A 14402-nucleotide genomic window follows, 5' to 3' on the forward strand; every position below is an offset into this window, starting at 1 on the left:
CCAAAACAGATGAGTTTCAGCAACTGCTTGGGAGCATACCTTAAAGTCCCCATCCTGAGGTAGACTAACCACAGTTGGCTCCAATTATAGCTGTTAACCTGGGAAATGAGGGGAGAATCCCTCACATCTATTAGGCAGAGGAACAGGGAGAGATAGTGTCCCCTTCAGTCTGATTCTATCTCGGCCAGACCAATAAGGTCCCCTTCTCGAGTTTCCTCCTGATATCAGCTGGGTTTCTGGGACTTTCCCTGGTTGGGATATTTATTCTTTTAATGTCCTTTTTCCTTGCAGTAGGCTCATTGACCCTTTGCTAAGGAGGTTCTGGGCCTCCCCCCTTTTGGTGGCTAGATCTTCCCTGTCCTTTTGTCATGGCTCTCTTTTACCTCTGGAGCAAACAGGGTATAAGCCTTGCATCTCATAATAATCATTGGGGTTATCCCCTTGCTGCTGGTCGTATTCATGGGCTTCTCAGTCCCTGCTCTGATCCCCTGGAGGAGAGCCTCTTGGTATGGGCGGATGTGGACCGGCATCTGGAGAGTACCTGCGTCTGGCCGAGGGTACAATCTGGCTGCTGGTTCTTGTGGGGGAGGGTTCTCCGGGTCCAAGAGGGGAGGAAAGATGGCAGTGGTGTTGGCAGTAGTGGTGGAGGAGAAACAGACGGGGGAGCAGTTTCAAGCTCAGGGGCAGGGGTGAGGGAGCTCCGTGAGTCATAAAGTGGTAGAAAGAAGGGATCTTCCTCCGGGTCTGCTGCAAACACTAGGGGAGCAGTGGGTTGCTTCTTTGGCTCCCTGGGTGAGTCTCTGGATAAAGTGGCTAAAACCTTTGCCTGGCTCTGCTTGCTATGGATGAATTGCACCCAAGTCAGTGGATTTTGGGCAATTTCAAGCCAGGAGTCGATGTATGAAAATTGATCAGGGTGACCTGGGTCTCTGGAGACAACATGCCAGATGCAGCAGACCATTGGGACATCCACGGTTCCCTTAGCTCTCCTACACCAAAAGTGGGTCATTCTGACTCACATAGGGTCTTTAACGTGCTGGGGGTTATCTTAATTCCATAGTCTCCCCCAAAACCCTTCTTTGAGACCCCATAATGTTCCCATGAGGCAGAGTTGCAAAGACAGACAGAAGGATAGGGATGCCCCCTCTCGTGAGGAGACCAGTCAGATGCCCATCTGGCCGTGTCCCAAAGGAATATTGGTGATGCTTAGCCATAGCAGTCTCAGCTTTGTGACTTACGATTGGAAACTATTCCAATGCCACCATAGACTGTGTGCCATTCACCTTGGAATCACAGACGGGCCCACTCAGACTCTGTAGGCTTTTGGGGACCTTAAGGGTGCCTGCCTGTGGAGCCACAGAACCAAACTTGGCAGGCAAGCTAGACCGAGTGGCACATTCACACTCACATACACACCAGAGGTTATTACATTCCCTCCCACAGAATTCCTATCTCTGAGACCTCTGAGGTCTCCAGGGAGTGATCAGGTCCGTCTTCCACTCTTGCTAGTAGGCCTGACTGGATTGTGCCCTAGCCTTACTGGTTCCGATGTCAGGTCCAGGTCCTCAGCTGCCAAGTCTTCTCGAGTCCAGCAGGAACAGTGGAGCAGGGCTGGCCCAAGATAACTGAGAAGGAGACTGCCAAAATTCAGTCAGGGCACACCTTCTCCCTTGCGATTCCTTGTTCTGTCACTGCCTTGCAATTCTCCCAAGCTGGTGGCAACAATGGGCCAGCGTAGTTGGGTTTCCCAGTCAGGGAACCAAATATGTTACGGAACTAGGCTGGAATGCTGGTGGAAAAATAAAGTGCTCGGAGATATTGGTGAGTCTGAGATTTATTTAACACTGGGGGGCTCAGAGGAGACCGTTTCTCCAAAGATCTGAGCCCCGAATGAAGAGTGGGAGGGTAATTTATAGTTGTCAGCTTCCATATCTGTGGCGGGTTTTCGCGTTTGTGAAACAGGGCAAGAAGAACCCGGAGGAGGGGTCTCCAAGCTACAGACCAGAGCTTGTTTTAGTCCCATCAGCCATCTTTGGGACAGTACTTTATTCATTTCTCCAACAATACTGGAATTAAAATTTAAAAGCTTAAAAAAAATAATGCTCAACTGAAAAGAAATCCATAGTTCTTTTAACCCCTTCAGTGATACATTATGTAGTAGAACTATGTTATGTTCATGGAGAGTTTGATATCGGGTGTGTGTGTGGCATATGCATGTGTACATGCATGCACATGTGTGCATATGTTTGTGTGTATGGTATGTGTATGCATGTATGTGTGTGTATGTGTAAGACAGAGAGATTTTGAAAAAATTAAGAGAGAATGGACTCAGAATTCAGAGAGTTTCATTTCAAATCATACCTCTGCTATTTTCTACTCTGCTTCCTCAAGCAAAATTAGTTCACTTCACTTAGACACTTCTCTTACATATAAGATTGTGATAATAACATGACCTATAGGGGTTGTGTTGAGGAATTAGTGATAAGTGCTTTTATTTGACTAAGCACAGTGGGTGGTGCAGAATCAGTGTCATTCACTGTGTGACTTTTGATAAGCCCCCTAACTACTTGGGGTCTCCATTTCTACATCTGAAAAGAAGGTCATTGTATGAAATTATGGTTTGATCCCTTTCAGATGTAAAATGTCATGATTCTTTTCATTGCTAACTGGACCTTCAGGGAAACAATCCCGTGACCTACTTTCTCATTAATATCATTTGGTGAACAACAGGACTAAATATTCTACTAGGCTGGAAAAATCAAAACATCATTATTTTACAGTTAGGTTTTCATTCTCCTTCTGAAAGTCTGGCAGATATTGGAATACTTGGAATATAGAGAAGGCAATTTCTGTTACATTTCCTGTGTGGTAGTAGGAGAGCTTATTTTACTCTCAGATAATTGTGCAGGTATAGCTTCCCAAATCCCAAAACCAGACATGGTCCAAGACTTGGACTTCTGGATTAAATTCAGTATGCTCAGTTAAATTTGAATTTCAGATAAACAACACATCATTTTTTAGTACAAATACTTTCCACATAGTGCATGGGATATAAGTTAAATTTATAATTTGCTTATCTGAAATGAAAATATAACTAGGAATTCTTATTTTTATTTGCTAAATCTGACAGCCTTATAACAAGAAAATTCACATGACTATTTTATTAAACTTCTGCCAGAAGTAAAAAATTTACAACTACCCTCAAATCTGTCCCCTTCTCAGTATCCCTACTATGCCTCCTGGTTGAGACTTTTTGGATTGAATGTTTGTACTCCACTCCCATTCATATGTTGAAGCAATACCTGCCCCCACAGTTGTGATGGTATTTAGAGATGGGGCCTTTTAGAGATAATTAGGGTTAGATTAGGTCATGAAGTTGGGCTCTTCAGATGAAATTAGTACTTTAGAAAAAGAGTCTAAAGAGCTAGCTCTCTCTCTTTCCTGTTTGTGAAGCTCCAAGAAAGGAGGTTATCTGCAAAACAGAAGGAGGGTACTCACCAGGAACTTAATCAACTGGCATACTGATCTTGGACTTCCAGCTTTCAGAACCATGAAAAATAAATGTTGTTGAAGCCACACAGTTATGGTATTTTGTTATAGCAGCCTGAGCAGACTAAAGCTCACAGTATCATCTCTGAGGCTAAAATAGCCAGTGGCTTCCTAATCTCTTTGCTTTCATTTTGTCTTCTGTTTGCTTTGATGGAAGTTTCTAATAAAAAAATGCTAAGAGGATGAATTTTTTCACACCTCAGTAAAGTCATAGTTTTTGCGGTTTTGTATCCTCCAGTTCTTCATTGTCCTCCAAATTCATTAACATAGCATAAAGGTAGTAAATGGTTATAGGAGACAATCACATTTTGCAGTTTTATAAGATAGTCTCTGAAATGACAAGGTTTTTTTTCCAGGGTCTTCCACTTCCTACCTCTGGGGACTCTTTAATTTTTCTGAGCCTCAGTTTCCTTATTTGTAAAATAAAAACAACTGATACTGTCTGACATATATTCCTGTTACAGTGGTTGAATACATGAAATACATTGGTAGGTTGGAAATACTGAACACAGGGCTTGATAGAGAGTGAAGTGTTAGAAAATATTAGCTGTGATGTCATTTTCTTGATGCCCCTGCCTTTTCTCCCACCACATGACTGTACTCTCCAAGTTTATCTGTCATCTTATCTCCACTCCTGGAACAATTATACTTCTGCTATTCCTCTCATCCTTTTCACATGTTCTTCTTTCTGTCTGACATGCTCCTTCTTGTAGAATTCACTTTTCTAGGCTGGTAAAATATCATTTATTTGGGAGATCTTTCCTTGACCTTAATGAATATTAGTCTCTGTCTAGAAGTACACTACTCAAAATGTCTTATTGATCTCTAAAATCATACATGAGAGGAATAATTTGTTAAGTCTTTCCTCTAAAATGCTCATTCTGGCAAATCATCAGCAAGGTATAGCATCCTCATTTGAGTTCCTTAGGAACAGAGCTAGAGGCAGCCAGAGGCTGAAATTTGGGTGCATTATTACTATTGAGGAAGTGCTTTCCAGGAAGTGAGGAGTGAAGGAAGCAGGACAGGGAAGAAGTAAATCCAAAAAATTATGTGGACTCAAAGTGTGGGTTTAGTGTGATACTGTGGGAGTGAGGGGATATACTGGGACATAATTTGTACCAGAGTAAGAGGCTAGCTTGTTGTGTGCGACCATCACAGGCCGCCTCAATAGGTGAGGATCAGGAAATGGGACTTGTATAATCTCTCAAGGAGTGTCTCCCTTTCTTGGCCAGGGGTGATTTTCCAAAGAAGTTCACAGAATTACCTGCAGGTCATCTGGAGGATGAGTACACTGGTCTGAAAAGAGGATGTGGGCAAGGCACCAGACATCTACTAGAGTCTTTTAACTGGAGAGAACTTAAGACCCTCCAATTTAATACCTTTATTTTACTACCAAAGAAATGAAAAACTAGAAAATGATTTGTCTAGGTCCATTGTATATTAAATCTGAGCTGGGACTAGAATTTGGGTTCTCTGTTTTCTAAATCAGAGTTCTTTCCACTACAAAAAAAGAACATTTATTTCTACAGTATTTTCTATTAATGAACGGGACTTCATATCCACTTACTTATTGCCATACTTTTACCCAGACTCTAGGTCCCCAAGGCATGCTAGCTGACCTATTTGAAAGGTACAACCTTTGATCAAGGCAAGGAAACTAACCTGCCTGCCTTGAATGAGTCAAGTTCACAATGCTCATGGAGGATAGTTTCAACTTGTTGTTATTCCAAGGTTAATACCAACCAGGTTAATGAGGTCAAAATTGCATTTGTTGGGTCAGAGAATGAAGTGGTGTTTAGATGAAAAGAAAATTGTTAAAACTGACAAAGAGAGCTAGTGATAATGAGATGCTTAATGGTGTGATGGAGGAGAGAGACAGCTGTAACACTCTCCTAATGGAAGTTCAACTGATTTTTGCTGAACTTTCTCTTAATTCCTTTGCTCTTGCATAATGTATGATTTATCACAACTAAAACTGAGCAAGTGGATAAGTCAGGATTTTGAGATATGCCTTCAGACAGTCTTTAATCAGTTTCAAGGTTTTGTGATGTATAAGCTCCCTTTCCTCTTGAAAATAAACTTAGGTAGTACTTATAAGCAAGTACTGAGGAAATGTATTTGTGGAAAATGACCAATCCTGATTGTGATTATTAGGTTCATTGAAAAAAATTACTTTTCTAAATTATTGCATTGGTGGGCAGAAATATCCAAAACCAAACAATATAATATTTATTGGGAATTAATTTGTCTTACAGTGTCTCCTTTCTTCATAAAATGGCACAACCTGTCACTTATTTCCATTCATTACCACCTCAGTCTTATAAATTTATTCTTCTGTGTGCTTTCTAGAAAGTCAGCATCTTAATGCATTTAAGTACTCCAGAATTAAAGGTAGGCTATATTCATGGCTCTGCCACATTGCTGCTTAATAGCTCTTTGACCTTATAGCAGGTACTTACCTTCTCTGACCCTCAATTTCCATTTTTACAATGAACATATATATAATCTGCACCTTGGTATTGTAGTGAGGACTAAATGGGTTGTTCACATACAGTTGTTTGTACATAGTAAATTTGCATTATCATGCAAGAACATAATTGTTAGTATTGGTTTAAATGTGAAATATAAAATAATACTAGTATTAGGAAAAATGGGTAAATTCTACTATAATCTTGGAGGGGAAAAATTGTCTAACTGTGACCCAAAATCAAAAATAAGAAAACGGAGGGGCACCTGGGTCGCTTAGTTGGTTAGGCATCTGACTCTTCATCTCAGCCCAGGTCTTGGTCTCAGGTTGTGAGTTCAAGTTCTTTGTAGGATTCTGTGCTGAGCATGTAGCCCACTTAAACAAAACAACACCGACAAAAACAACAACAAAACAAAAACAACAAGAAGAGACAAGTTGAACTTAAAACAAACAAACTGGGGTGCCTGGGTGGCTCAGTCAGTTAAGCATCTGACTGGGTCTGATGATCTGGCTCGGTCAGATGAAAGCATCTGATAATTTCAGCTGTGGTCATGGTCTCACACTTCATGAGTTCGAGCCCCTTGTAAGGCTCTTTGCTGACAATGCAGAGCCTGCTTGGGATTCTTTCTCTTTCCCTCTCTCTCTTCTTCTCTCTCTGCCCCTCTCTTCCTTATACTCTCTTTCTCTCTCTCTCTAAAAATAAATAAATAAGCTCAAAAACAAACAAAACAAGCCAGCCTTTGCTTTGCTTAGCAATAATCAGCATAACTAAAGTTAAAACAAACAAACACCAATATCCCTGATGAGTATGGATGCAAAAATTCTCAATAAGATACTAGCAAATCAAATTCAACAGCATATAAAAAGAACTATTCACCATGATCAAGTGGGATTCATTCCTGGGCTGCAGGGCTGGTTCAATATTCACAAATCAATCAATGTGATACATCACATTAATAAAAGAAAAGATAAGAACCTGATATGATCCTGTCAATCGATGCAGAAAAAGCATTTGACAAAAATCAGCATCCTTAATAAAAACCCTCGAGAAAGTTGGGATAGAAGGAACATACTTAAACATCCTAAAAGCCATTTATGAAAAGCCCACAGCTAACATCATCCTTAGTGGGGAAAAACTGAGAGCTTTTTCCCTGAGATCAGGAACACGACAGGGATGTCCACTCTTACCGCTGTTGTTTAACATAGTGTTGGAAGTTCTAGCATCAACAATCAGACAGCAAAAGGAAATCAAAGGCATCAACATTGGCAAAGATGAAGTCAAGCTTTCACTTTTTGCAGATGACATGATATTATACATGGAAAACCCGACAGACTCCACTAAAAGTCTGCTAGAACTGATACATGAATTCAGCAAAGTCGCAGGATACAAAATCAATGTACAGAAATCAGTTGCATTCTTACACACTAACAATGAAGCAACAGAAAGACAAAGAAACTGATCCCATTCACAATTGCACCAAGAAGCATAAAATACCTAGGGATAAATCTAACCAAAGATGTACAAGATCTGTATGCTGAAAACTATAGAAAGCTTATGAAGGTAATTGAAGGAGATACAAAGAAATGGAAAAACATTCCGTGCCCATGGATTGGAAGGATAAATATTGTTAAAATGTCAGTACTACCCAAACCAATCTAAACATTCAATGCAATCCCAATCAAAATTGTACCAACATTCTTCTCGAAGCTAGAACAAGCAATCCTAAAATTTGTATGGAACCACAAAAGACCCCGAATAGTCAAAGTAATTTTGAGGAAGAAGACCAAAGCAGGAGGCATCACTGTCCCAGACTTTAGCCTCTACTACAAAGCTGTACTCATCAAGACAGCATGGTGTTGGCACAAAAAGAGACACATAGACCAATGGAATAGAATAGAAACCCCAGAACTAGACCCACAAAAGTATGGCCAACTAATCCTTGACAAAGCAGCAAAGAATATACAATGGAAAAAAGACAGTCTCTTTAACAAATGGTGCCAGGAGAGCTGGACCACAACATGCAGAAGAATGAAACTAGACCACTTTCTTATACCATTCACAAAAATAAACTCAAAATGGATAAAGGACCTGAATGTGAGACAGGAAACCATCAAAACCCTAGAGGAGAAAGCAGGAAAAAACCTCTCTGACCTCAGCCGCAGCAGTTTCTTACTTGACACATCCTCAAAGGCAAGGGAGTTAAAAGCAAAAATGAACTATTGGGACCTCATGGAGGTAAAAAGCTTCTGCACTGTAAAGGAAACAGTCAACAAAACTAAAAGGCAATCAATGGAAAGGGAAAAGATATTTGCAAATGACATATTGGAACAAGGGCTAGTATCCAAAATCTATAAAGAACTCACCAAACTCCACACCCAAAAAACAAATAATGCAGTGAAGAAATGGGCAGAAGACATGAATAGACACTTTTCCAAAGAAGACATCCACATGGCCAACAGACACATGAAAAGATGCTCAACGTCACTCGTCATCAGGGACATGCAAATCAAAACCACACTGAGATATTCCCTCACATCAGTCAGAGTGGCTAAAATGAACAAATTAGGAGACTATAGATGCTGGCGAGGATGTGGAGAAATGGGAACTCTCTTGCACTGTTGGTGGGAATGCAAATTGGTGCAACCACTCTGGAAAGCAGTGTGGAGGTTCCTCAAAAAATTAAAAATAGATCTACCCTATGACCCAGCAATAGCACTACTAGGAATTGACCCAAGGGATACAGGAATGCTGATGCATAGGGGCACTTGTACCCCAATGTTTATAGCAGCACTTTCAACAATAGCCAAATTATGGAAAGAGCCTAAATGTCAATCAACTGATGAATGGATAAAGAAATTGTGGTTTATATACACAATGGAATACTACGTGGCAATGAGAAAGAATGAAATATGGCCTTTTGTAGGAACGTCGATGGAACTGGAGAGTGTTATGCTAAGTGAAATAATCCATACAGAGAAAGACAGATACCATATGTTTCACTCCTGTGTGGATTCTGAGAAACTTAACAGAAGACCAGGGGGGAGGGGAAGGAGAAAAAAAAAACGTTAGAGGGAGGAAGCCAAACCATAAGAGACTCTTAAAAACTGAAAATAAACTGAGGGTTGTTGGGGGGTGGGAGGGAGGGTAGGGTGGGTGATGGGTATTGAGGAGGGTACCTGTTGGGATGAGCACTGGGTGTTGTATGGAAACCAATTTGACAATAAATTTCATATTAAAAAACAAACAAACAAATGAAAAACTGTCAAACTAGAAAAAAATTGAGTTCTGCTGAGGGAATACCTCTAGGTAGGCACATGCTTCACTTCCCTCTACTTCAGGCTTCTTCCTAACATCCACATGATTCCCTCTTTCTTGTTCTGTCTACCTAGAACAGTCCTGTACATTATATCCTTCTCTTTCTAGAAGATACTTGTATCCACCCCTGCTTTTTCTCTTTCTAAACCTCACCAGAATGCATCCCCCAGCTCCCCAAAAAAGAAAAACCTAAATGGGAGGTATGTATTTTATAAATAGCATACCCTTTGTCCTTGGCTGAGTAAATTTCCAAGAATATGACCACTCTGTGTTAGAACCTATTATCAGGGGTTGTGTGTCTTTCTTCTCATCCTGAGAATATTTACAGAGAAGTAAGAAAATGGTTAGAGGAAACGGGAGATAGATCCTAAGAATCCTCCTCCTTCCAGAAGTGGAATTTCCTGAAATGAAAGAGTAGTGAGTTCCCTGGGTGGATTCTAGCAACTATCTCCTTAATCTCAGTTGCTCATGGGTTGTCTTTCTGACTCACAGGATAATAAAAATTGGGCGCTCAGCTTAAATACTGATCAGATAGCATTTGTATCTATCCCATTTTAACTTTTTTTTTAAGTTGACCTCCCCATTTAACACTTGCATTTACATTCATATTCCAGCATGACTATCCTGTGAAGTAATCATGTGCTGGCTATTTCCAAGAACTAGTACCTACCCTTCACCCAGTCATGTGGGATTTTGTTTGCCCAAACACCAAAGATGGACAATGGTTTTAAATCAGTTAGGTACATTCTCCATGTCACATGGCAAGAAAGTAGAAAGATTGGAATTTAAATAAAAATTTCTTGACTCCCTAAAGGAAGCTCTTTCTACAAAGTTGAATCTTAAATATAATGTTACTCTTTTGTGTCAAGGAATTTGCTGATTCTAGGTTTGTGTTTGAGTGGGAAAAAGATGGAAATACTCTCACCAGACTGAACCTACCTTCAGATTCCTTTCATCTTGCTGCCACCCTCTCCTTTTCTCTGGCTTGATTCAAAGACAGGGCCATTGATATCTCTGGAGTTGCTTCTAAATGGATATACAATTACACTGTAAGTGAGATCTTGAGTTCAATTATCTTAGTCTTTTCCATTTCAGTCTGTGCTTTGGATGCCTATCAAAAACTTCCCAACCTGGCTGTATGTAATTACGTTTTATATTCAAGTATTGAACTTTCTATCAATTCAATTGATTTTGTAGAACCAAATCCATAGATCATTCCCAATGAGAGAAAAGTGGTCTGACTGGTATCAGGGTCACTTCCTTTGCTCTTATCCTTAGTGTTATGAAATAATTTAAAGAGAAATGTAAATGAAGCTCAGAGGAAAACATGGAACATTTCAGCAGAACATCTCTACTTAAAGCATTAATTGTAATGAAGCTTTGACTCAATTCTACTATAGCTTAGATGTGGGAGTTTGCTAATAGGATATATTCAGTAGAGGAATTCACAGAACTCACAGGTGGTTAACATAGTATATGGTTCTTCACCTCCTTGGTGACTCATGGGCCCATGGACCACAAATTAAGAACCAGTTCTAGGAGATCAGTCATGGAGAGATCATAAATGTCCTGTGAAGTTTGTTTATTACCTCCTTGAAATTATTTGAAAATTGCATACATGTGTATAGTCAGTATTTGGGGGGATAAGGTCCAAGGATTTTATCAGTTTCTTGACCTCGAAGCAAGTATCACAGATCAAATAGTTTCCTTAAACTCACAGTTTTATGAAAAATAGTATTTTAGATTTTGCAGTTTACAGTTTATTATTTACAAAATAAATAAAGAGATGTATTTGTTTACCTCAGTGTTCAAAGAACCCTTTTCAGACACCATATGCATATTGTTTTGGAGTGGGACAAATTATGAGTAGTAGAGGAAAGCCATGCAACACATGGCTACTTAGAGGTTTTCTTGAGACTGAAATGTTTGTTACTATGCTTAGGCTTCCCAAAATAGAAAAGCAGACTCAAAGTAGTTTTAAAAATGTAGAGAATTCGTTCATACAACTGAAAAGTACAGGGATAAGGTTTCACTGAGGTATAACGTTATCCAAAAGTTTATTTTGTGATTAGGGCTTTAGCTCAGCCACAATTAGTGGATCAGCTTTGTCCTCAAGCTGGCTTCTGTGTATGGACACAAATGGACATGGCAGGTCTATGTATCATGTTGTGTCAGCACAGTGAAGAGAAAGAGACCTCTTGATTGTAGCATTCCTTGGATAGTCCCAAGACTGTCTCTTTTGGGCTAGCTCATTAGTTCACATCCCAACTACAGAACTCACTCATTATGGACAGAGGTACCAAATATGCTCATTGTTTTAGCTTAGTCATTGACTGTTCTGGAGGAGCTGAGAGTAGAGTCATCCTCCCTGGGGCCTCCTGGACATCAAAATGGAAAACTGGCAGTCTTAGAAGAGGAAGGGAAATGTATGAATGGTAGAGAAGCAGGAAGGTGATCATGACACTGAGACCATAGGCACATGGAAGAGACAAAGGCGTTGACAACAAGAACAAGGAAAAAAACCTGGTGACATAAGTCGTAACAAGGCTATTTAAAATGAAGATGCAGAGGCTGAGAGTATTGGAATAGTAGCCAAAATGCATGCAGCTGGTCAGTGGAGGATCTGGGGCTCAAACCCAGAACTTCTAACTCCAAATCTATTGTACTCTCTACCATATACTGTTACTTTTACAGAGAACCTTTGAGTAACAATTTGCGAAGCCACTTTGGCTGTACCCCTGGCAATAAGGTGTGGAGTAATGTATTGTATAGACCAATGGCAGCTGCTAATTTTAGTTTCAGTTCCAAATCCAGAGAGTTCAGGGAGTGGCATGATTTTCACTTGCAGGGCACAGTAATGCTTTGCACTTCTCAGAGGCTTTTCAGCTGAGACTGTCAAAGGTCTCTGTAGAGATGAATCATCTCCTACTCGGTAATTGAGGAGCCAGAGGCAAAGGGTGGTGAATTAGCCAAGCCACCCCTCGAGCTACCCAGATGGCCTTGGTCTCCAATGAACGGTTTATGGTTGTTTTCTACTATAAATAAGTACACGCACTCAGGAGCCTTGAGAGTCCAAAGACCAAGGGTGACCCAGAGAACCTGTGATTAACTTTTCCCTGGCTGGAGAGAGAAAATGGAAAAATTAAGTAGGAAAGTATATCTTTGCTAACATGAAAGTGCCATGACTCAAGGCAGCAGATTGAATTCTGCTCCTGGCTCAGGAAGAACATGACCTTGGGCATATTACTATTCCCCTCACTTTCAGATGAGGTGGCTGGGTAGACCACCAGGGAGGCCCATTTTAGCTTTAATAACCTCTGTTATTCATTTTGGATCTCTTTTCCTATCTCAGCAGCTGGGGTATGGAACAAAATATCATTCAAAGCAAAGCAGACAGTGCTTAGATCAGTGCTGCTCATACCTAATGTGAAAATGGATCATTCAGAAATCTTGTAAAAATGCAGACTCTGATTGATCAGGGTGCAGGGGGAGCCCAAGAATCTGCATTCCTAAGAAACTTCTGGTTGATACCACTGTGGCCCATTCTCAGCCCATATTTTGTACACTAGGAATAAAAAGGCTTTAGAGTTTAGTATGCTTACAGCATATCCATCCAGAGAAGAAAACAGAAGATGAGAAAGGGGATAGAAGAAGTGGTGACTATCAACACAAAATTAAAGCATGTATAAGTCAAATAAGAGTTTGAGACCTACAGATGAAAAAACAAAACTATACTTTGATAAAAGTATTAATCCAAACCAAAAAACTCCATTGGAAGAAGTTAAATGAATTATTAATGTCTTCAGGATTGCTTGTAGTGATAGCTGATGAGGAGAACTGCATTTGGTTCTCTCTTCTTTAATTGGCATGATACTGAGAAATATGAAATAGGTTTTATTTTTTTTATTTTTAAAAAATTTTTTCAATGTTTATTTTTGAGACAGAGAGAGACAGAGCATGAATGGGGGAGGGTCAGAGAGAGAGGGAGACACAGAATCTGAAGAAGGCTTCAGGCTCCGAGCTGTCAGCAAAGAGCCTGACATGGGGCTCGAACTTACAGACCGTGAGATCGTGACCTGAGCCGAAGTCGGAAGCTCAACCGACTGAGCTACCCAGGTGCCCCTGAAATAGGTTTTAAAGGCTGCCTGCACTGAGCAGATGAGGGCATTCCCTATTATAGAGGTTTTATTTTATTTCTTAAGTGGCCTGGGGTTGTACTGCCAGGTAGACATGTATGGAAACTCCTACCAGGATCTCTAATTCCTGGTCCAGGATGATTCCTATTACATGGCACTGTTCCACAAGCTGAGTCATTTCCTCTATGCCCTACATTCTTTTTTTCTTTTTGTGTTAATGGAATTATTATATCCCTGCAATGAAATGCAAATCATTTTTTTTAAGTAATGACCCTGGTGATCTTGAAGCGTTTTGTGTGGACACCCTTCATTTATCTTTCACTGTAATTTCACTAATGAGCAGAAAAGGATCTGGACAAAAATTTGTGTGAAAATACCCAACATAAGATCTCGCAGTGACTCATTTCACAAGCTATCTTTTATTTCTCCTATTCTTGCTCCCTGGGTCATTGATGATCTCACAATGAGCCTAGTTGCAGGCCTTGCTTCATATGCTCCCTCTTGCATGTCTTTCAATAATAATAATTAGAGCTTCAAATAAATGCATATCCTAGAATGAATGGACTGTCCTTTATTCACCAAACCAAATGTAATTCAAGATTCTCAATTTTTTCATCACCATTTTTATTCTGCACATCCTCTTTGTTCTCTGCAGTGCTTTATCGACCCCTGTCAGGTTGAAAAGAAGCAGATAAGACAGGCAGCCAATCAGGATTTGGGAAGTATGTGCTGTGTGAATGCCACCTGGCTCTGAAGGAGCAGTAGGCTGCAAGCCTGGGCATTGCTTTCTCCCTGGTTTCAGTAGATTGCACAAGTACATTAGGTTATGTATTTACTGATAATAATATCACACTCACGCCCTTAATTTAGAAGGACACTGGGAAGAACATCATTCTGTTGGCCATTTTCGGGTATCCTGGTTACCTATTTCAAG

At 40.3% G+C, this 14402-nt stretch overlaps 1 pseudogene; it reads left to right on the plus strand.

Annotated features, from left to right (window-relative positions):
* Positions 1-516: 516 nt before the first annotated feature.
* The window catches only part of LOC124523362 (putative tubulin-like protein alpha-4B), an 86316-nt pseudogene continuing 72430 nt past the window's right edge, over positions 517-14402 (plus strand).

This window comes from Lynx rufus, unplaced genomic scaffold, assembly GCF_022079265.1.
Source record: "Lynx rufus isolate CCGP_SWC_20201006 ecotype Redwood Valley unplaced genomic scaffold, mLynRuf1.p SCAF_4, whole genome shotgun sequence".
Lineage (NCBI taxonomy): Eukaryota > Metazoa > Chordata > Mammalia > Carnivora > Felidae > Lynx > Lynx rufus.